Genomic DNA, 21,639 nt, shown 5'->3' with positions numbered 1-21,639 from the left:
ACCTGAATTCATCTGAGAACTTAATGGGAATACCTTAATCAGGAAACTTAATGTGCCCCACCAATCACCACTGTTGAAAGCAAACAAGTAAGGCCAAGACTGGTCAGATGCAACAATTAAAAAAATGAGCATATTACCAGGAGTATGTCTTCATATTATCTTTTAACTCCAAATCATTACTCAGAATTAACTTTGCACTTATTTTAAATTTATCTTTATTGTTGAAAGTATTACAAATGTCCCCTTTTTTCTCTCATTGACCCCTTCTAGTCCATCCTTGCCCCCTACCCCAGGCCTTCACCACTCTATTGTCTGTGTCCATGGGTTATGCATATATGCGTACAAGTTCTTTGGTTGATCTCTTCCCACCCAACCACTCTCCCCCGCCTTCCCTCTGCAATTCATCAGTTTGTTCCATGCTTCTATGTCTCTGGATCTATTTTGTTCATCCGTTTATTTTGTTCATTAGGTTCCACTTATGAGTGAGATCATGTGATACTTGTCTTTCCCTGACTGGCTTATTTCGCTGAGCATAATACTCTCCAGGTCCCTCCATGCTACACTTTTTAAAAATGGCATTGGCACAGCACTGTTAATAATAAACCTTTGAAGTCTGATATTGAAGGCACTGTGCTGTTTAAAAGTCTTTTCCAAACCTAACTCCAAAAAAAGCTTTTATTAACTTTCATAAATTTATACTAAGTATATTTTTATTTCATAAATTCATACTATTTTTTTTTGCTTGTTCTTTATTTATTGGACGCTTTGTAGATGTCATGCAGGTCTAAAAGTTACACTTTTAAATAATTATTTAAAAACCAATCAGGAATAAGGCCCTGATCCAGAGCTCCAAACCAGAAGCAGAAAGGAATGGGGGCGGTGGGCTGAGTTGTATTCCTCCAACATCACCAAAACCTAGAAAACCAGGATGCTAAGCTCCTTCACAAGCCAACCAGGGTATGGACCCTTGGGTTAACCCTCAGGTGCCTCTGGCTGCATCACTCAGGGTCAGGAACCAGCAAGGGGCTGGCAGGAACAGCCGGCTGAGTCCAGACATGGACAAAAATAATGGGAAGGACAGAAAACGGACAGGTACTGTCCAGCTGTAGATAGGATCACAGAGTGTAGCTAAGGCAGGTGGGGGCAGAGGAGGAGCTGGGTAGCGGTATTGCAGCAATGCAGGAGTGTGGCCCCAGGGGCCTGGCCCATCTGGCCAGGGTAGGGCTCACACATTGTGGGTCCTCCTGCTAAGCTGGGGCTCTTCGCCCACCAGCTTGGACTTGAGGTGCTCCTTGTAGGCCAGGATATCTCCAGGCCACTTGGTGATCGTCTGCTTCTCACAGACCCAAATTTCTTGTGCTACCTGCTGAATAAGTCTGAAATCATGGCTGACCAGCATCATACCACCCTCAAACTCATTGATGGCATCAGCCAGGGCATCAATGGTCTCAATATCCAGGTGATTGGTGGGCTCGTCCAAGAAGAGCATGTGGGGGTTCTGCCAGGCCAGCCAGGCCAGACACACCCGGCACTTCTGCCCATCAGACAGGTTCCGGATCGGGCTCACCTGCTGTTTCCCAGTGAGACCATATCGCCCAATGATCTTCCTCATTTCTTCCTTCTCCTTGATCTCTGGATAGCACTTCATCATGTACTCCAAAGGGGAGAGGTCCAAGTCCAGCTGCTCTTGTAAATGCTGATGGTATCGCCCTATCTTGACATGAGAGTGTTTTCGGATCATCCCGTCTGTGGGTAATAACTCTCCAGTTAGCAGCTTCAAAAGAGTTGACTTCCCTGCTCCATTGGGCCCTACCAGAGCCACTCGTGTGTCAAGGTCAATACCAAATTCTAGATTGTTGTAGATGCAAGACCCATCTTTTGTATACTTGAAGCTCACATTCTGCACCATAATGACGGGTGGAGGGATCTTGCCACATGGTGGAAAATAAAATGACAATATCTTGTCGCTCACGACCCTCTCTGTCAGTCCTGATGCCATCATTTTCTATAGCATCTTCTCCTTGCTCTGGGCCTGCCGTGCCAGTTTAGCACTGCCATGACCAAACCTAGCAATGTAGTTCTTCATGTGCGCAATCTGATCTTGCTCCCAGTGAAACCTCTTCATCTGGTTCTCCTCCAGCTCCAGCCGTGTCTTCACATACTGGTCATAATTACCTGTATAATACTTCAGTTTCTTGTTGTGCATGTGAATGATGTTGGTACAGACACCATTCAGAAAGTCCTGGGAATGGGAGACGAGGACCAGAATGCGCTTAAAAGTCTTTAGTTCCTCTTCCAACCACACACAAGCATCGAGGTCCAGGTGGTTGGTGGGCTCGTCCAGAAGCAGCATGAAGGGCCGAATGAAGAGAGCTCTGGCGAGGGCAACCCTCATCCTCCAGCCTCCACTGAAGTCTTTCAGTTTCTTGCGCTGCATGGCAGGTGTGAAACCCAGTCCGTGCAAGATCCGTGAGGCTCTCATCTCTGCCTTGTCAGCATCCAGCTCCTCCAGACGCTCGTAGAGCTCCATAAGCTTCTCACACTCCGCATCCTCATGAGCCAGCCGCTCAGCCTCCTTCTCCAGCATGGCCCATTCTGTATCGACTTCCATCACACACTGCAGGGGTGTTTTGTCACTAGGGGGCATCTCCCGAGTCAGATGGTGCATCTCCCTAGTCAGATGGTAGATGTCAATGTGCTCAGGGATGGGCACTTCACGTTTCCCAATGGCAGAGAGCAGCATGGACTTGCCAATTCCATTTAAGCCAATGAGGCCATAACGACGGCCTGAGTTTAATTCCAGTTTGGTGTCACTGAGCAGCTCTTGACCATGAAAAGTGAGGGAGAGGTTGATAATGTGGACGTCAGTATTGTTGGGGCGAGAGGCAAGGACACCAGTGACAGCTCGAGCAGCAGCTTTCTTCATCTCAAAGTCCTCCAGCTCCTTGGACAGCAAATCCACTTCTGTGGTCTCTTGGCCATTGACCCCCTCGTTTCTCTCCTCTGCCACCTGTGGTTCTGTGACAGCATCTCCGTTTTCTTCATGTCCCTTTCTGGGCCACTGTCGAGCTTTGGCAGCTTCCTTCTTTTTCGCTGCCTTCTTTTTGGCCAGGTCGGAGGGCATGGTGATGAACCACAGGGGTAGGTTACTGTTCTTTCAGGGAGCTGGGCCTTGCCGCTCGGCCTCTGTCGCAACGGCTATACTATTTATATTATTTTTAGTAGTAGCCATGAACAACCACTCTCTATTAGTTTTACTTTCAGTGCATGCTGTAGTTTTCCTCTGTAGCACCTATCGTAACTAAAATAAAACAATTGTGTACAATTCATTTATTTCTCATGTGTCTCTCCAGATAGACTGTTAATTCCATGTTGGCAGACTAAGATGTCTAAAGAAAGAGCTGGCATAGAGTATACTCTCAAAAGATTTTAATCAACTACTTAATCCTCTTTTCTCCTTATCCCCATTTACAGAAGCTCAGAGAACTTAAGACACTTGCCATTGCTCGCAGACCTGGTACAAGGAAAAGCAATGTTTAAACGCAGTTCTTCATAACTCTAAAATGCACACTAATAGCTTTCACTATTCCTTCAAAAATGTCCATGTGTCTTCTTTAATTACATGAAATCCCACTTTGCAATGGCTGTAATATTTCAGTAGCCTTTTAAGGATATTGAATTTAACATGTTTTGCAATAAAAGTAGCATTTTAAAATATTCACATGTTCTCACCTCCAAAGTAAAATTCCATTATGTTATTGCCTAAAGATATAGAGCAAGAAATAGCTATGGTACAAACCACCTTTATTGCACAAGTTATCTGGAAACATCTTTTTTTAAATATTCTTTTAATGCAGAGATAGTTAAGTAGATATTAAAACTCATTTCTAAATGTGCCTCAAAACAAGGCTAACAGGTAGAAATGAGTGGGGGTATTTTCCTTCCAATCTGTCACTGTTGGACTCTCTGTCTTCCCTCTCAACTTCTCTTATTTCAGGTTAGGTTTAGAGCCTGATGTGGTAGATAAAGGAAACTTGGAAAATTACAAGGACTAGGATGAAGTCAATGGTAAAAATAAAATAAATGGAGAGCAAAAATTTAAAAATAAGGAAAGCATCTTAATATGCCCGATATGCCAGTGTTCAAAAACTGACAACATACAGACTAGACAGAAACATGAGTTGGGCTATAATATATACTTTTAAAATAAAATATATACCTAATATGGCACACAGATGATTTGACATAAAATTTTGGATTTCTTACTTCCTTTGAAAAATTCTGAGTCATCTTCCAATGGAACTCGTGACCTCCCATTTGCCCTATTCCCTACCACCACTCCATCTTTTTTTTCAGACATTACTCCCAGACTTCACTCATTTATAAAACTAGCTGGACTATGTAGACCCTGATTTTGGCCCCCTCCAGTATGAATTAACAATTCTCTTCCCATATTCTCAAAACTTCAGCCACACTGTCTTCCATGAAATTATTGAGCTTCTTCAATCTGTATCAATGTTTTGTAAGAAAATAGAAGACAGCCTAAATATTTTAAAAATAGCCCTAACCAGTTTGGCTCAGTGGATAGAGCGTCGGCCTGTGGACTGGAGGGTCCCAGGTTCGATTCTGGTCAAGGGCATGTACCTTGGTTGCGGGCATATCCCCAGTGGGGGGTGTACAGGAGGTAGCTGATCAAAGTTTCTCTCTCATCGATGTTTCTAACTCTCTATCTCTCTCCCTTCCTCTCTGTAAAAAAAAAAAAAAAAAAAAAATCAATAAAATATATTTTTAAATATGTTTTAAAAATAAAAGTATTGCCCTAGCCAGTTTGGCTCAGGGGATGGAGCATCAGCCTGTGGACTGAGGGGCCCCAGGTTCAATTTCAGCCAGGGGCACATGCCCAGGTTGCGGGCTCGATCCCCAGTGGAGGGCGTGTAGGAGAAAACGAATCAATGATTCTCTCTCATCGTTGATGTTTCTATCTCTCTCTCCCTCTCCCTTCCTCTCTGAAATCAATAGGGAAATGTTTTAAAAATAAACAAATAAATAAATAAATAAATAAATAAAAGTATTTAGTATAGGAAATTGGAAACAAACTTTTATAGGGCTAGAAAGCAAATGTCACTGCTAACAGTGTTTAAGAAATCAGAAAGTAGAAGGGTCACAAGAAACCACCGCTCCTGATATCAGCTACCTTCAATACAGAATGGGTGATTCTCAGGAAAACACTTGGAATTGGCTAGCACATCCATCTCTCATCCGTAGTCCATCCACACTTATGTCTTGTGTACAGTAACTGTCAGAGAACAATGGCTTCTCTCTCTCCTCTGTATTTCCAATCTTACCAGAACCACTCATTGTTAAAACTCTAAATGGGAATCCTGCTGGCATGGAAGTCTGAATAAAAAAAGTTTCAAGCTTCCCGTCTTTGCTCTTCAAGAGAACAAAGCTGAGCATCTGAAAAAGAATTTTGAGCACTCTCTCACCAAGCCTTTGCAAATAGTCTTTCTTTTGCCTAGAATGCACTCTCTACCCATACCCAAATCAGGTTAACTTTGGAAAAGAGAGCTTCAGTAATGGCTGAAGAAGGGCCTCTAAAACCTCATTCTTCAATAAAAGCAATAAAACACTGAATAAAATTATCAAAATCAACATTTTCACAACTCTAGAAATTGAACAAAGGCAAATTTATCCCCCCCCAATAATATGCTAAATATGTTTTAAGAAGTGTGAGGTTTGAGTTGTCTTGATTTGCCCTGTCCCCATACACTCACTTCTCTACAGCTCACTGTAGCACTGAAAACCACAGCCTGGCAATCACGGTAGCTATGAAAACCAATAGCCTAGCAGCCACTAGGAAAGACAAACAGGTTTCAAGTTTCCTTAAAAGCCCCATTTCTAGAAAACTGTCATTATTTGACCTACCATGCAGCTCTTTGTAAACACTCACAGGGCTTGTCTTTATTTAATTCACTTTATTTAATCCAGCTCTTAACAGAGTTTACTAACTCCTCTCTTAAAATAAACCAGATCAAACCATGTCCCCTTCCCAAAAAGCTCAATAGTTCCTCTTGACACTTGGAAGAAAATTCAAATTTCTTATTTTAGCCTACAAGACCCAAAATTCTCACAATATGAACATCTAATAAAAGCCTAGGTGGCCCTCTCACGCAACATCGTCACAAGATGGCCACCACAGCAGAGGCTGGGCCCGGTAGTCACTCTGCACGGTGAGGCCTGGGGGGTCCCGGGGCTCGGCACGGAGGAGGCCAGTCCCAGTGTCTCCGCTGCCTCGCACAGAGGAGGCAGGTCCTGGTGGAGGAGGTGGGTTGCGGCAGGGGAGGGCAGTTGGGGGCGATCAGGCCGGCAGGGGAGCGCAGTTGGGGGTGATTTGGGCCAGCAGGGGAGGGCAGTTGTGGGTGATTGGGCTGGCAGGGGAGCAGTTAGGCATCAATCAGGCCTGCAGGAGAGCAGTTAGGGGCAATCAGGCAGGCAGGCAGGCAGGCAAGCGGTTAGGAGCCAGTGGTCCCGGATTGTGAGAGGGATGTCCCAGATTGGAGAGGGTACAGGCCAGGCTGAGGGACACCCCCCCCCCCATGCACGAATTTCGTCCACCGGGCCACTAGTATTAAATAAAGAGGAAGATGCACTGGTTCATCTACTTTGGTCTCGTTTCTACACCAAAGATGCACATTCAAACGGTGAGAAATGTACACCTAAAGCCTCATTATTAAGGTACTAGGGGAATTGCTTAGATTAGGTAGACAGACCACTGGCATCAGAATCACATTGACTAGGGTTTAATTCCTAGCTTCAACACTCACTCACTGGAGTGCGAGATGAGATTAAATGAGATGGTTTACATAAACACACTGGCACACAGATGTAAAAACTGTGATCATGTCCCTTCCCAGACCAAACTGAACACCCTTAAATTTTTAACCTGTTCACCCACAGGTCCTGGATATTAGAAGTCTATGTGCGCCAGAAACAAACAAAAAAGATGCACAAAAAAACTTTTAATGTCTCACATGTAAATTTCAAACCTTTTCTTTTCTTGTTTCTTTAACTAACTGAACTATTTTCTTCCCCTGGAATTTACTTACACCCTTTATGGACATCAAATATAAGCTCCTCTTTGCCAACTAGCAGAGATGCAGTCACACACTAATATTTTCACTTCCGGAATTGTTTTTTAATAAAAGGCCACTTGGTGGCTGCCGTAATGAAGCTAACAGAGACTTTACTATTGTTTGGGATCCAAGCAAATGCTTTGATGATATTTATGTTACCTTATGATGCATGGAAACAGAATTATTTTGCAACACTCCATCTACAAATGCATATTAGTCCAGAAATAGAGTCTGTAAGGAAACACTTCAAGTTTGTGAACTTGCTTCTGGTTCAGGTTAAGACAGGATTCCAGAAAGACCAGGCGACTGTTTGGGGCTTATCCCATAGCGTCCCATGGTGCCGACGCTTCATAAGAAGCAGACCTTGAAAGAGGATTTGAGTGCAAGTAATTTATTTGGGACAGAATTCTAGAAAACACAGAGACAAAATGGAAAATGAGACAGGGAAACAAAAATAGTCAATAAAGGGCAAGTTACTATTACAGGTAAGTAGAGATCAATAGCACAGAAAACCTTAATAGCACGGAGAGTCAGGGTACCTCCAAGTTACACCCTCAGGGGTGAAGGAGCCAAGGTATTTATAAACAACACCAGTAAATCACTGGATGATGACTATTCTCGGGGGGCATTAATTATCTGACACTGTGGGTAAAGTGTACACAATGAAAACTTCCAAAGGACTGTAGGAGGGACATGAACAGCATCAGCCACAGGCAATCGGAGTCACCAGTCCCGATTGTGTACATGTGACCCTACTCCAATTTAACATTGAGGCCAAGGTTCAGAAAGGGTATAGGACAATGTTAGGATTATTGGTTCACTCATCAAATATTAACTGGATGACCTACTGCAAGATAGAGGACATAGTCACGAACAAAACATTTATAGTCCTTGCTTCTCTTTCCCACCCCATGCCCTTCTGTATATACTCTATCCTTCCTCCTAGCCCCCCACAAACCAGGCTCCTTGACAGGCCCATGAATCCTCATGGCTTCTAGCTGATGACTTCCTGCCCTGAAATATCCCATTCCTTCAAGGCCCAACTCAGCACTCAGTAACCTGTCCCTGTAAAACTGTGTATAGATCTCTACTACAGCATGTCAAGGTGTATCCCTGTCCCTGCAGGCTCCAGGCTCCAAGGGAACACAGAGACTATAGGCCCCAGCAACAACAGAGTAAAACATATTTAAAAACGTGAGAATATGTTCATAAACTATCATAAATATACATATACACAGAAAAAGTCTGGAAAGATAATATACAGCCACATTTTAATAGTGAACTTTATCTTTGGTTTAACATAGTTTCTCATTTTACTGCCATGAAGGAATGCTACCTATATAATTTAAAAGTGAAACATATTTTAGAACAACGTAAGGCTCACTGATGAAAACTCAAGGGTGATCCTGTGTCCTGACCCCCCATTTCCTGGACTTCTCCTCCCTCTCGTAAGCAGACCCAGCCTTGCAAACTGAGTTACTGACTATCTGCAGAGCATTGAACAAAGAATGGGAGGCAAAATAATTTTATAAGGAAACTGCTATTTTGAAAGATGAAATGATTTTTCTCAAAGAATGGCAAGTGATGGAAGGTGGATTCAAATTCAAGTCTGTCCAACCCCAAAATGCATGCTCTTGACCACTATGCTGTAGGGTCCTCCCTGGTGCCTGCCCCTTTCCACTAGCACCCAATGCCACCCCTCACTCAGCTCCAACAGCTCTTCTCCTAAAACAGCCTGGAGACCCTGCTTCTGATTTCAACAGTTCGGGCGGTTGTCTGGACACAGTGTCTTAAGTCAGCCTTCCCTTTCAGGTCCAAAGCTTGCCATTTCCTGGCCCTGTACCACTGAACCGTCTTTACATGTCATTTGGCTCCAGCCCTTCCTTTCAACCTGCTTGATTTATTCAAATGTGGGAAAATGACTCATGAATTACACCAAGACAAACCCAGCTGTGTGCCAGAGATAATTATTCCAGGGTAATTACAATGAGCTATAAGCTGCCAAATTAAACACCAAAACATGATGCTGCACTCTCTCTCTTATCTGCCTGGTCCGCTCTCTGTCTGTCAAAGCACAGTGTTTGCTGGGTTGGGGACTCCCCAGCCCTAATACATTAATCACCACTATTCAGCAGCTTCATTAAAGGATCATCTCTGCATGGGAGACTTTCTTCAGCTCAAAGAAAACTTCTGGTCTAAAATCAGAAGGTGACCACATATGCCACTTGCTCTTGGTGAGCTCCCCAAAAGGCAGTCCCCCACATCTAGAACCATCTGGAATGTCACGGGACAATAGGAGCAACAAGGCATGAGGAAAGAAGCAGCAGAGATGGAGGGGAGGGAAGAGCTGGGCCTGATACAGATGCCCCTCCTGCCCATCCCTTGCATTCGCTCTGTGCCTCCTATAAACTCTATCTCAAGTTCCTCTCAACTTAGCTCAGGTCCATTCCAGCAGAGGCTCAGATGAAGACTCTGTGCAAGTGCTTTTCTGAAAGTTCCCTCAGCGGAAACCTATAGGGGTCTGAGGCAGGTGGGATAGAGCAGGAGATAAGGGGAGGTAAACATGTGCTTTCAGAAAAGATGGCCTGATCTCACCAGGAACTCAGAACCCTTATATATATTGCATCACAGGGTTGGAGCCACACAGAGGCAAGGCAACTGGGCTGTTATACACCTTCATCCGTCATTGCTAAGGGCATCCTGCATGGGAGTGATGGGGTGGGTGGGTGTATCTCCTGGTTGAGGCTCCCATCAGCCAAGGCTAACCACAGGGAGGAAGTGCAGGTATGAGCCATTAACAGCCAGCATCCACAGTAGCTGGGGGAGGGGTAAAGGAGATCTGGGTGGGGTGCTAACAAACTCTCCCATCGTTATGGTGTTTTCACAGAGAACATTCATCCTGCAAGTGATCTCAAATTGGGGATCCTGAACCTGCAGGCTCCAAAATATCCGTGTTTCATTTCAAGGATTGTGTGATCCCATTGAAATTGCCTACAAAATGTGCATATATGAAGTCAACAGGGAGCAAAGAACACAGGTCTCACCTGACTCTGTTGGGTATACAACCCTCTGGGGTTCAGGAGTTCACCTCTGACTTTCCCCAGAGCCAAGGGCAGCTCTATTCAGCCCCTTTGGTGAAGCCGGCCCCAGTACTCCAGTAAAACGGAACTGCTCCCTTTTTAGCGGGGGCACACCTCAGAGGCACAGCTGGGGCCTGGGAAGGAGACAAGACACTGCCTTACATCTTCCAAGGTGGTAACTTAGTTAATAACTTGAGGACGGTGATGACAATGGTTAAAGCTAAAGTTTGTGGGGTACTTACTATGCCAGTCATTGTTCTAAACGTTTGTGTGTGTTACCTCATTTAGTTTTCAAAACTATCCTTTGAAGTAGGAACTATTATCCCGTATCTCAAATAATAAAACTGCAACACTGAGAAATTAAGTAACTTGCCCAACTTCTGATAGGTAGCAGTAGTAGAGTCGGATTTGAACCCAGGCAGTCTGACTCCAGTGCTGCAGAATCTTGTGAATTATGTGGCTGAAGTGTCAGGATTTGGACCATGAAGTGGGGAAGAGAATGTACACAAGAGCCAATGGCCTTTTAATGCTCTTGTCTTCCTATTACCAAGGACATGGGCCATGTCCCTCCCGGGATCGCATATGTGAATAACTTAAATGGTTAGACAGGATAAAGTGCATGTAAAAGTGCCTAGCTTAGTTCCTAGACTTAGTATAGACAAGAAATGACCACTGCATTTCTATTTTTAAAATGTTATGTTTATTCCCCTTTCCCCCAGACACCCCAGTGTCTCAGACAAGTGCTATGTACAAATGTTACTGAATTGAACTAAGTGTCAGAAAGCAGAAGATTAAAAAGGAAAATGAAAGAGTAGGGAAGTAGTAAGGTGGGAAAGAAGAAAAGCAAGAAAAACAGAGGAGAGAGGGTAATGAAGATGCCAAACTTCTGTACACCCAGCACACGGGGGCAGCAGGATGTCACTGAGAGGCAGGCAACGTGATTAGAAAGAGCCCAGAATAGCTACATCTCTCATTGGACTTTCCCATGCAACTCTGCTGACAGGGAAATGCTCACCTGAATCGGAAAGGCGCTGAATGAGAATGCATATTCATCTCACCCCGTTTCAGCCAGTCCCTCATCCCCCTGCTTCTCCACAGCAGATTTCCCCAGCTCCCTAATCATCCCTTAACACCACAGCACCACCTACCGTCTCTGTATGCAGACGGGTGCAGGAGGACTGGGCTCAGGCCTGAGGGAGATTTTAACATCACCAGCAAGCATGCTAGCGGGGTCCATTCATCAGTCCTGAGACAAGCCTGGCTGAGGCGAAACTGCCACTCAGCATTTCAAATTGCAGGCTCTCTCCTCTCCCCTATTCAGTGCCAAGCTCTTCCTCCTCCCAAAAGCATTTTCTCACAAGAGCAAATGGGTAATTCAAAGAGAAGGAAAGTCTCCCAGGAAATTAGACCAGCATGGAGTTTCTTACACTTTTACTAAGATGATTTGTGGCTAAAAGGGGAAATGCTCAATAGAGCTAATTACTCAGGGAAGTGACCCAGTAGGCCCATGTGGCCCTCCGCTGAAGACCACAAACACTGCCACCATTGAAAGATTGCATTTGGCTTAAAGCTCTAAAATCATATCAATCATTACAAAACAAGGTGTGTGGCTGCACGGGACTTGCTGAGCGAGAAAGCAAGTCCCTCTTCAGTTACCAGGTTTATTTTCTTCACAGGCAAGCTGCCCACTTATACCACCAAAGCACTTGTCCATATTCATCTGTCAGGACCTCCATGCCAGCCGTGGGAATAGCAATAGTGCCTGCTATTTTCCCATTTCTCTCAACCCAGTCCCACTTTCTCCATTCTGCTGTGTGATGTCGGCCTGGGAGCCTATAAACTGTTTTGCAGGTCCCACCCCACCCCTTACCCTACCCCCCCACCACTGTTAACCAGCCCCCAGCTGGGTTCTGCAGGGGTGGCTCTCTCCTGTGGCCAGCCTCTGTTGGCCTTCTCTCAACAGCATCAGGTAACTCCTAAGTCTCTCATGATCTGGGCACCAGCCCCACAATGTCCCCACTCAGGGGCCCGAGTGGGCTGAGTACGTGACACATGGCGAGCCCTGGGGCTGAGCACCCAGTGCCGTGGCACCCCGCCCCCTGGATGACCTAGCTCTCGGTACCATCACTTTTCCCTTAGGGTGATGGCTGCTTCCTGCAGTTACTTCAGTACTACTTCAGGGTCCCCCTTTCCTCTCTTTCAGCCTTCTAATGCCACATAACCAGTCCCCGGGTGCATCTCCTCAGTCCGAGATCCCTGGGGAGGAGTGGTTTCCTGCCTGAGGCAGTAAATGCTGTGCACTGACAGCCAAGGGGACGGAAGGGGAAATGGTCTAGAGACCGAGAACTGGCTTAGGGGTCCTGCCCACTCGAGATGGTATCCACAGCAGTTCATCAACAACAGGCACCAGGGAGTCAGACAGACATGGGTTTACATCCTGGCTCTGCCACTTACTATTGATAGAGGCTTACACAAGGTATGCGAACGGTCTGGCCTCCGTTTTCTCACCTGTACTATGGGAAACCATGATCCCCAGGCCCCCGACCTGCGGAGGGATCAGTAGTGCATGATTCACACAGAGCACTTTGTGTGGGGTCTTGCACATAATTAGCCTTCAGTAAAGATTATCCATTACTGCTCTTCTTATTTTTCACCATCCTCATCAATTTCCTAATGAGGAATATTTGGGAAAGGAAATGTCAAGTTCTGGGCTGATTCAGAAAAATTACCTCCCCAAACATTCTATGAATCCCTGAGCTCAGAGCAGAGAGATGAAATTCCAACCAAAAGAAGCCTCAGCCAGGAGATGAATAATGGACAGGCAAGCATGACCAATAATAATAGCTACATATACTTGCTGCCCAATATATGCTAAATGCTAACTCATTTAATTTGGACAACCACCATATAAGGCGAATATCAGTGTTTCCATTATACAGACAAGAAAACTACATTTCAAGAAGTTAAAAAAAAAATGCCACAAATCACATGAGTAGGCAGTGAGGCCGAGCCCGGGCTCTGGTCTGAGTGGTCCCAGACCCATGCTCTTCACCATTGAGCTGCCTAGTACAAGGATCCAGAAGGTCACAAGCTAATAAGAGAGATCAGAGAACGAAGCAAGAAGGAATGTATGGAAGCACCATTCAGGAAGCAAAGGTAGCAAACACAGAACATGCTCAGGACATTGTGTTTGTTTCCTTATCTGTTTGTTTGTTTGTTGTACATCTCAGGACAGTAGTGGTGGCATGAAGGTGTCATGTGAGCCCAGGCAGCAGTAATGTCTCAGGAAATAACAAATAGCTTAGATATTATAAATTCAAAAGGCCTCACCCCCTCGGATCCTCTCAGGCTCTTGAACCTCAAAGAACTCTAATATAAGGAAGCCACTAGGAAAGTTGGCTCCATGAGGCTCTCTACCCACTAAGCACTGGATAGCTCAGTGGTCAGAAAACTCATTAGTCAACAGAGTGGCAAACCACGGCTCGTGAGCCGCATGTGGCTCGCGAGCCACGGTTTGCCGACCACTGGAGCCCATTCCACACATACAACCCTCCTACCCCAGTTACCAACCCCAGCACTAAAAGCAGGTGCTAGGGTCGTATGCACAGAGAAAACTGCAGCCTGGTGCCATCTGCATGAGAAAGCATGTTCTAATGAGCCCACACCAATCGTTGGGCTAAGTGCATGCATATTAGAGATTTTCTATTAGTCAACACTAAAGAAAATAATTGGTCATTACTAATAAAATAAGTGAGCATTTCCGTATCATAATTGGCTCAGCCAAGGCTCAATTTAATGGGTCCCATCATCAGCTTTGTAATGAGAATGAAAAGTCTGAGAAGCTTCCAGAACAATAGAGCAGCTGGGAAAAGGTCCACAGAACTTGGCTTGTGCCAGAAATCCTGGCACAGCAAAATAGGGTGCACAACGCTGGCTTAGAACAACTTGGTTCTTTGCCTGCATTTGCTGGGAGGGACGGTTTGCAAAATGCTCACTACAAAATCACTGTGAAAGAAGCCTCCCATCCATGGTCCCCTTATACACACCCACCAGCTTAGCAGAAAGGACTTAAAGAATCCAGAGGAGGACAAGGCAACAGAGAGAGGCCCCCAGCCTCTGAAAGCAAGAGCAAAATATGGCCCCCCATCAGGAACACTGAAAGGGACTTTTATGTTACAGCAGTTAACATAAAGAACCCTAACTAATGTCAGGTGTCCCAAAGACAAGCCCAACCCTTGATCCTTCTCGGGAACCTTTCTGAAAGTCATGAAAGGAACATAAGAGAAACAGCAGGGAGCCTCCTTCTGGAGGTTCCCTGGTGAGCACGTTGGGTCGTAAGTGGTGACACAGCTTAGCCACATAACAAGCAAGCACGGTGGAATGCCAGAGAGCTGGACACTTTCCGTTAAATAACCTGCCCCTTTGAAAGCGTGCCGAGGAGACACATGTCTCCCCTGACCTGTCAGTCACTTTCTTTAATAATAAAAGAGTGTTTGTGCTTTGGCTGCTGTCCTCCCGAGAATCAGAAGAAATGCTGACACGATTTGGTAGCATTACAAGGTCAGCAACACCTCAACAGTGGGTTATACAAACATTAAAAAAGAAAAAAGGAAAGAAAATTCTGGTTGACCAGCAGCAAGAACCTGGGGACAAGAAAGGAAATATTGCTCACATGACATTTATCAGTCCAGCGAGCACCAGAGTGGAATTTCCCAATGCACACTACCCGTATCAGGGGGAGCACCCAAGGTGAAAGGTATATATTTAGCAAGTACACACTTATGTTTGTAGCTACCTTATTGTAAGCATAATAGAGTGATGCTAGGTGTTACGATGAATGAGCTTGAAAGTGTCAGGAGCCTGAATAACTAAAGTTCAGGTTAACAGTCTGCACAGGGCACTCCTGGTCAGTGGTCTGGTTTCATACGCCCGGTGAATCAGGAAATGAAGTCACCTCCATCTGTGGCCCTGCCATCAAATATTTCATCAAATATCACCACTTCATTCCATAAAGCAGTTAATATCAAATCATCTTCGAGATGAAGGAGACATGAAACTCATTTATCCCAATCCACTCACAGTTCCTTGGTTAGATCTAGTCACACAGTTATGATTAGAAGAGAGGTTGGAAAATGTGGTTCCCTGGGGCCCTGTGATACCGAAGAGTCAGAGGCCACATTTGGGTCCATTATGTGGGTTTCCACCATGAATTAACAAAATGAGGTTGCAAAGGACAGCAGCAACAAATCACATATTCAATTCAAAGAAAAAAAGTCACATAAATAATTGTATAGGTGGCTCATGACTTGGTCATAATCTTGAGGGTACCTAAAATTTGAAAAACTCTAGACCAAAAACTCTTAAAATATTGGACCCAATCCTTTTGTCAAAGTGATAGATTTCACACACGTGAAAATACTCAGATAACTTAATGCAGTTGTTAAAGCTCATGAACTTGACCCAAGGATAATGCAGGAGATGTTTTATAGCATAGATAGAAACTGCAGCTAAGGAATTCAGCATTCATGAATAAAACTATAGATTCAAGATTATCATAGGTAATGGTCCCACTAATGAGAACACATCTAGAAAATTAAGTCAAACTTGGAATGCAATATTTTAAAAGTTATACAAGTGATGTTATAAGTGCAGAGATTCAGACACACAGAATTATACTCCTCTAATAAATCACCACTTTTAATTTTACTTTTCTGAAATCCTTACACATATTTATATTGAAGTTACATAAGTGTAAACTTAATATAGTAAGAATTTTATTTTCAGCTATTCATTTGGAATGAGTCTCACACATTTTCCTATGATGCTACATTTTTTCACATTATAAATTTTAAAAATTCTATAATAACCCATCAAGGTATTATTTGATATACATTAATACCACTTCTTTTGTTTGTTTTTTTACTATATTTTTATTGATTTCAGAGAGGAAGGGAGAGGGAGAGAGAGATAGAAACATCAGTGATGAGAGAGAATCATTGATCGGCTGCCTCCTGCATGCCCCACAAGGGGATCGAGCCCACAACCCAGGCATATGCCCTAACCAGGAATCCAACAGTGACCTCCTGGTTCATAGGTCAATGCTCAACCACTGAGCCATACCAGCCAGGCTTAATACCACTTCTTTATGTTGAATTGTTTACATAATCAATTCCATTTCTTTATATTTACAATGCTTCAATTAATTGATTACACTTTTGTTACATGTCTACGGAAATTGAGACCTAGTTTCTTCTAATCTACTGATTTGATAACATTATCCATAATGCAGACTTTCATCCTATGACATGACTATTTGCCCTTTCCTAAGAGTTCTGGTTCACACAGGAGGTGAACCGTTAGGTCTGTTGTGTTGGCATTCAATTGTATCATCATAGTTAAAGCATTCCTCTTCAGAGACGCAAAGACCAATTTTGAAATGGAATCTACAGTGATATCATTTATACTTAAACCTTTGACATTATCTTTCATTAGAAATCACACTGATTGGTCACTAAAGGGAAGAAAGTATAGCTTTTTTTTTTTAATCTAGGAAAGAGTCTTGAAACCAATCTTGTCAGTGAAGGCATCAAGGATGAAAAGAAATCTGAGAAGATAACTGTATTACTAATCTATTGCTGCATGAATTACCCCGTAACACAACAGCTCACAGCAAACATTTATTTTGTCACAATTCCTAGGGATCCAAAATCCAGGGTGGATTAGCTGAGATTGTAGCTCAGTGGCTGATGAGACTGCAATTCGGAAGTTGGCAGAGTTGTATGATCAGCTTCCAGAGGGCCAGCTTCACTCAGAGAGCTGTTGGCTGGAGGCCTCAGTTCCCCACTCCATGGGCCTCCACTGCATGAGGGTCCTGATGACATGGTAGTGGGCTTCCCAGTGAGTGGCCCAACAGAGAGCAAGGAGATGGCACTGTCTTTTATGACCTGCACTCCAAAGCGGCACTTTCTCATTACGCTTTCTTTCCTGTTCGTTAGAAGCAACTCACTGTGTCCAACCCATACTGGAGGAAAGGATAACTACACTCCACTCCTTGAGAGGAGGAATGTCAGAGAATTTGAAGACATATTTTAAAGCCACCACAGAAACTGCTAAACTCTCAGAGAATGGGAAAAGTATGGACTTTATAGTCACACACACCATCTTTCAAATTCTGGCTCTGCCAATTATTTTCTGCTTAGCACTAAGCAAAGCACTCATTCCAGCACTCTCAGCCTCTTTCTCATCGCTACGCCAGAAACTTATTGTCTGCCTGCGCACCATGTTATTGAAACTCACATAATATAAAATTAGGAGTTTCACTAGCCATATCTGAGAGAATAATAAATAAAAATTGAGTATTACTAATGGCCACAAAGCAAACAATTACTATTACTCAGGACTCTTTAGGTGACAAATGACCTCATTTGAATCACATGCAACAGAGTTTAAACAAAAAAAAACAAATGTAATGGTTCATATAAGCAGAGGTATTATAAGAACGGCTGGATCCAGGGACTTATGTTAATAGAGCACTTTCTCTCTCTGTCCCTCTCCTGTCTCAGGGTTGTTCTTTTTTTCCTCTTTCCTTTTTTGTATTGGTTCCAGTGTTATAGCTGTCTTTCTCTGTGTGGTCAGAAAGGAGATAATAGGCAGCATATCCTATTATCCCTCCTGTATCATATTCAAAGCTTGTTATCCTAAATGAAGAGAAGCGCCCTTCCTCTCCTAGCACCCACATATCACATTTCAGGGAAGATTCTAATTAACCCTCCTTCGTCATTGCATTCAAAACCCTCCAATACCTTCTCTTCACATCCAATCAAAGCCCTAGTTATTGACACTAAGCCCCTGTATGATTTGGACCCTGGCTACCTCTCAGTCCTCATTCCCTATCCCTCTGCCCTCACTCATGCTATTCTAAGCCATTGTGATTGCTCTCCTGGCTACAGCCTCGGGGCCTTTGCACCTGCAGTTCCCCTTGCATAAACATACTTTTATTTAAGATATTAATATGGCTTATCCCCTCACTTCATTCATACCATGGTCTATCACTCTAAGTCCTCTTAAATGCTTTCTACATTTTTAAGAAAAAACATTAGCTGACATTTTATTGAATTTCTGTTTATTGGTTTACTTCATGTCTTCTTGAACTAGAATTCTGTAAGCACAGAGACCCTATTTTGCTTACTGTAGTATCCACAAAAAACATCAGCACCTAATACATAGTAAGGCACTCAAAAAATATTGTTGAATGGATGAATGAAAATGCCAATCTATAAACCAATCACTGTGACTGGAGAATGGAGTATTCTGGCCAAAATGAATGGCATGTCCTTCCCAGGGGAATCAAGATTGATAGTACAACCAGACCACATGGCATTGGCAGTGAGCTTCCAACAGAAAAGCAGGATGCAATTTATCAGAAGGAAGGAATGTAGGGCAGGCAGAAACCATAGCTATCCACCACCCCACATTTATGCCAATCCCACCCAAAACCCTGCAAATCAATGTGAAAAGGGAGGTCAGAGATAGATGGACTAGACTTTAAAGCTGTTGTATATATACTATCTAAGGCTCACAGCCAAAAGCCACTGTGAAAGTCATGCCCATTTCATAGACAAAAACACATAACCAAGAAATACGCAAATACAAATTTATCACAATGCTAATAAAAACTGCAGCCTGCATTCTGAACCCATGCTTATCAGTGAGCAACACAGCATTGGAAAAGTGAAAGGCATTTTGTGCAAAAGCAGGATGAGAGAGAGAGAGGGCGAGGGAGAGAGAGAGAGAGAGGGAGGGACGCGCCTTAAATCAAACCCCATTACTATGAAAAAGCAAAGTGGAGGTGGAAAGAATAATATCTCAAAAAGTAACTTTCTGACTGAGAGAATGGATTGATAATATCATCCATTCTGTAGATGAAAGTTCCCAACAATGAATTTCCTTGTCATAATGATCTAATATTGGTTACCAGCTATTACTCTCATTCATCATCTTCCACATCCACACCATAGTATAAACAGTATCAGGGATTTCTTCAGTCGTATTTCATGGCACTTCCTTGGAGGGGGTGGATTTTGTATTTGAGTGCAAACCAAAGTGCTCCAAATCTATCTAGGCTCATAAAAACTATAAATGACCTGGTTTGGGGCGTATGGATGCCCAGCGGTGCTATAAAATACAAGGCTGGCTTACTGGAAGCCTCCCTTGTCTAAAGAAATTTACTTATCCTCACCGCCACATTTAAATTAGGCTGCTCCAGCCCTAGCTGGTTTGGCTCAGTGGATAGAGCACCAGCCTGTGAACTGAAGGGTCCCAGGTTCGATTCCAATCAAGGGCACATGCCGAGGTTGCGGGCTTGATCCCCAGTGGGGGGCATGCAGGAGGCAGCCGGTCAGTGATTCTCTCTCATCATTGATGTTCCCATCTCTCTCTCCCTCTCCTCCCTCTCTGAAATCAATAAAAATAAAAAATAAAATAAAAATAAATTAGGCTGCTCCTCTTAAAATCGGATTGCTTCCACTCAGCATCTATGCTGTTTCTCCACTGCCCAAGACAACTCAACTCTGATCTCTGTCCTTCTTTGATCCCTATAAACTGTCCCTACCTTTTACTGAGTGCCTAACAGCTCCTGCTGAACTTCACAGTGTCTCAAACTGTCACAACAGTCCCTCAAGATGCATTATCATCACCATTTTAGAGACAACCATGGCTCAGCGCCATTGAGTTGTTTGTCCCACACCCCAGCAGAATCAATCATTTAACTCTGACTTGTCTCTGATTCAAAAGCCCACAATCTTTCAATTCTATCACGTGGTCTACCCTGCCAATTACAGAGTTCTGCCATTACTTCCTCCATGTATTTCTTGGATTGACCATTCCAACTGAACCATTCTGATTCCAACAGTCATTACTTCGTGTCTAAATCACTACAACCACATCCTGATTCAGCCCCATAATCCCAATCTCTTCTGACTACAAAAGCTCCTGAAAGGTTACTATCCTCACCTCCAGAACCTTAAATATTTCCCAAAGTCTCATCAGATCAAGTGTGGACATTTCTGCTAGAATCTGCTACTCTGACAGGAACTTTTGTTCCTCTTATACCTCTAGGCAGGCAAAGCTCCGTGATCTGGCCCTGCCTACTTCAGTCACAGTGCACTGTTTGCTGTCTCTACCATACTGGTATACTCTCCCATATCTCTGTCTCTGTGACAGACAGAGATAAAGAGAGGGATAGAGATTGAGAAAGACATAGAGATAGAGACAGACAGACACAGAGACTGATAGATACACAGACAAACACTGACAGAGATACAGAGACATGTAGAGATAGATTAAAATGTGACTTACAGATAGACAGAGATAAAAAATAAAAGAGACAGGAAGAGGGGAAAAAAACAGAGAAACAAAGGAGACAGAGACACCACAGACATATAGAGAAAGGTAGATATAACTATAGGTTCATTCACCCTACACCTGCGTGTTGTGTGTATGCAGGTACTACTGATTATTTTCAAAGCTATCTTTTATTGAGCTCTCATGTTTTCAATGTAATTTTTATAATCATCTTAGGAAATATATAATGTTATTATCTTCTCTGTATAAATGAAATAAAGGAGGCTCTTTACAGGTTGACTTGCCCAGCTTGTAAAAGACAGAATAATATTTCAACCCAGGTGTGTACAACTCTCTAATCCAAGACTGTGTACACCAGCAGTTTTCAAATGGTGGTTTTTCTCCCCAGGAATATTTGGTAATGTTGGATTCACATGGGAGACAAGGGAAGGATGCTACTGCCATCCAGTGAGCAGAGGCCAAGGAAGCTGTTAAACATTTTGCGATGCACAGGACAGTCCCCATCCCCATCAAAGAACTGAACTGCTTGGCCCAAAATGTCAGTAATGCAGAAGTCAAGAAACCTTGGTCTAAACACACAACCTAATTCTAAGACTCAGTGTTCCCTCATCTGTTTATAACCCACACCAGTCCGTCTCTCCTAGGCATCTAACTCACCTACATGTAGTCTGTATTTATTCATTAATTCATAAAACAATTACTGAGAGCCTCCTAATTAGGAGGCACTGGGGGAAATGATTAAGACATGGTTCCTCAGAGTCTGTTATATAAGCAGACAAAAGACATGTGAGTATATACCTTCAAGTCAATGTACCAAGAGCCATGAGAAAGATGTGTGCAAAGGACTATGGGAGCCCAAAGAAAGAGCATTTAAGTCAGACAATACAAGGTCATAATCCCTAATTCCTAATCCTGAAGCCAGAAAAGTTTTAAAAATTGAAATGACTTCTATACAGCAAAGGAAGCAATGAACAAAATGCAAAGGCAATCTATGAACTGGAGAAAAATATTTGTAATCATATATCTGATATGAGTTTATATCTAAAATATGTAAGGAACTCATA

At 43.5% G+C, this 21,639-nt stretch overlaps 1 pseudogene across 1 annotated transcript; it reads right to left on the bottom strand.

Moving 5' to 3' along the window:
* Window positions 1-997: 997 nt before the first annotated feature.
* Window positions 998-3,166, bottom strand: LOC308250031 (ATP-binding cassette sub-family F member 2-like; annotated as a pseudogene). Its single transcript has one exon. The product of its transcript is annotated as an ATP-binding cassette sub-family F member 2-like (transcript).
* Window positions 3,167-21,639: the final 18,473 nt, after the last annotated feature.

The sequence above is a fragment of the Plecotus auritus genome (genome assembly GCF_963455305.1).
Source record: "Plecotus auritus genome assembly, chromosome: 6".
In the NCBI taxonomy this organism is placed as follows: domain Eukaryota; kingdom Metazoa; phylum Chordata; class Mammalia; order Chiroptera; family Vespertilionidae; genus Plecotus; species Plecotus auritus.
Note: the sequence above shows the minus strand (reverse complement) of the source record. Positions and strands in the feature narration are given on the sequence as shown.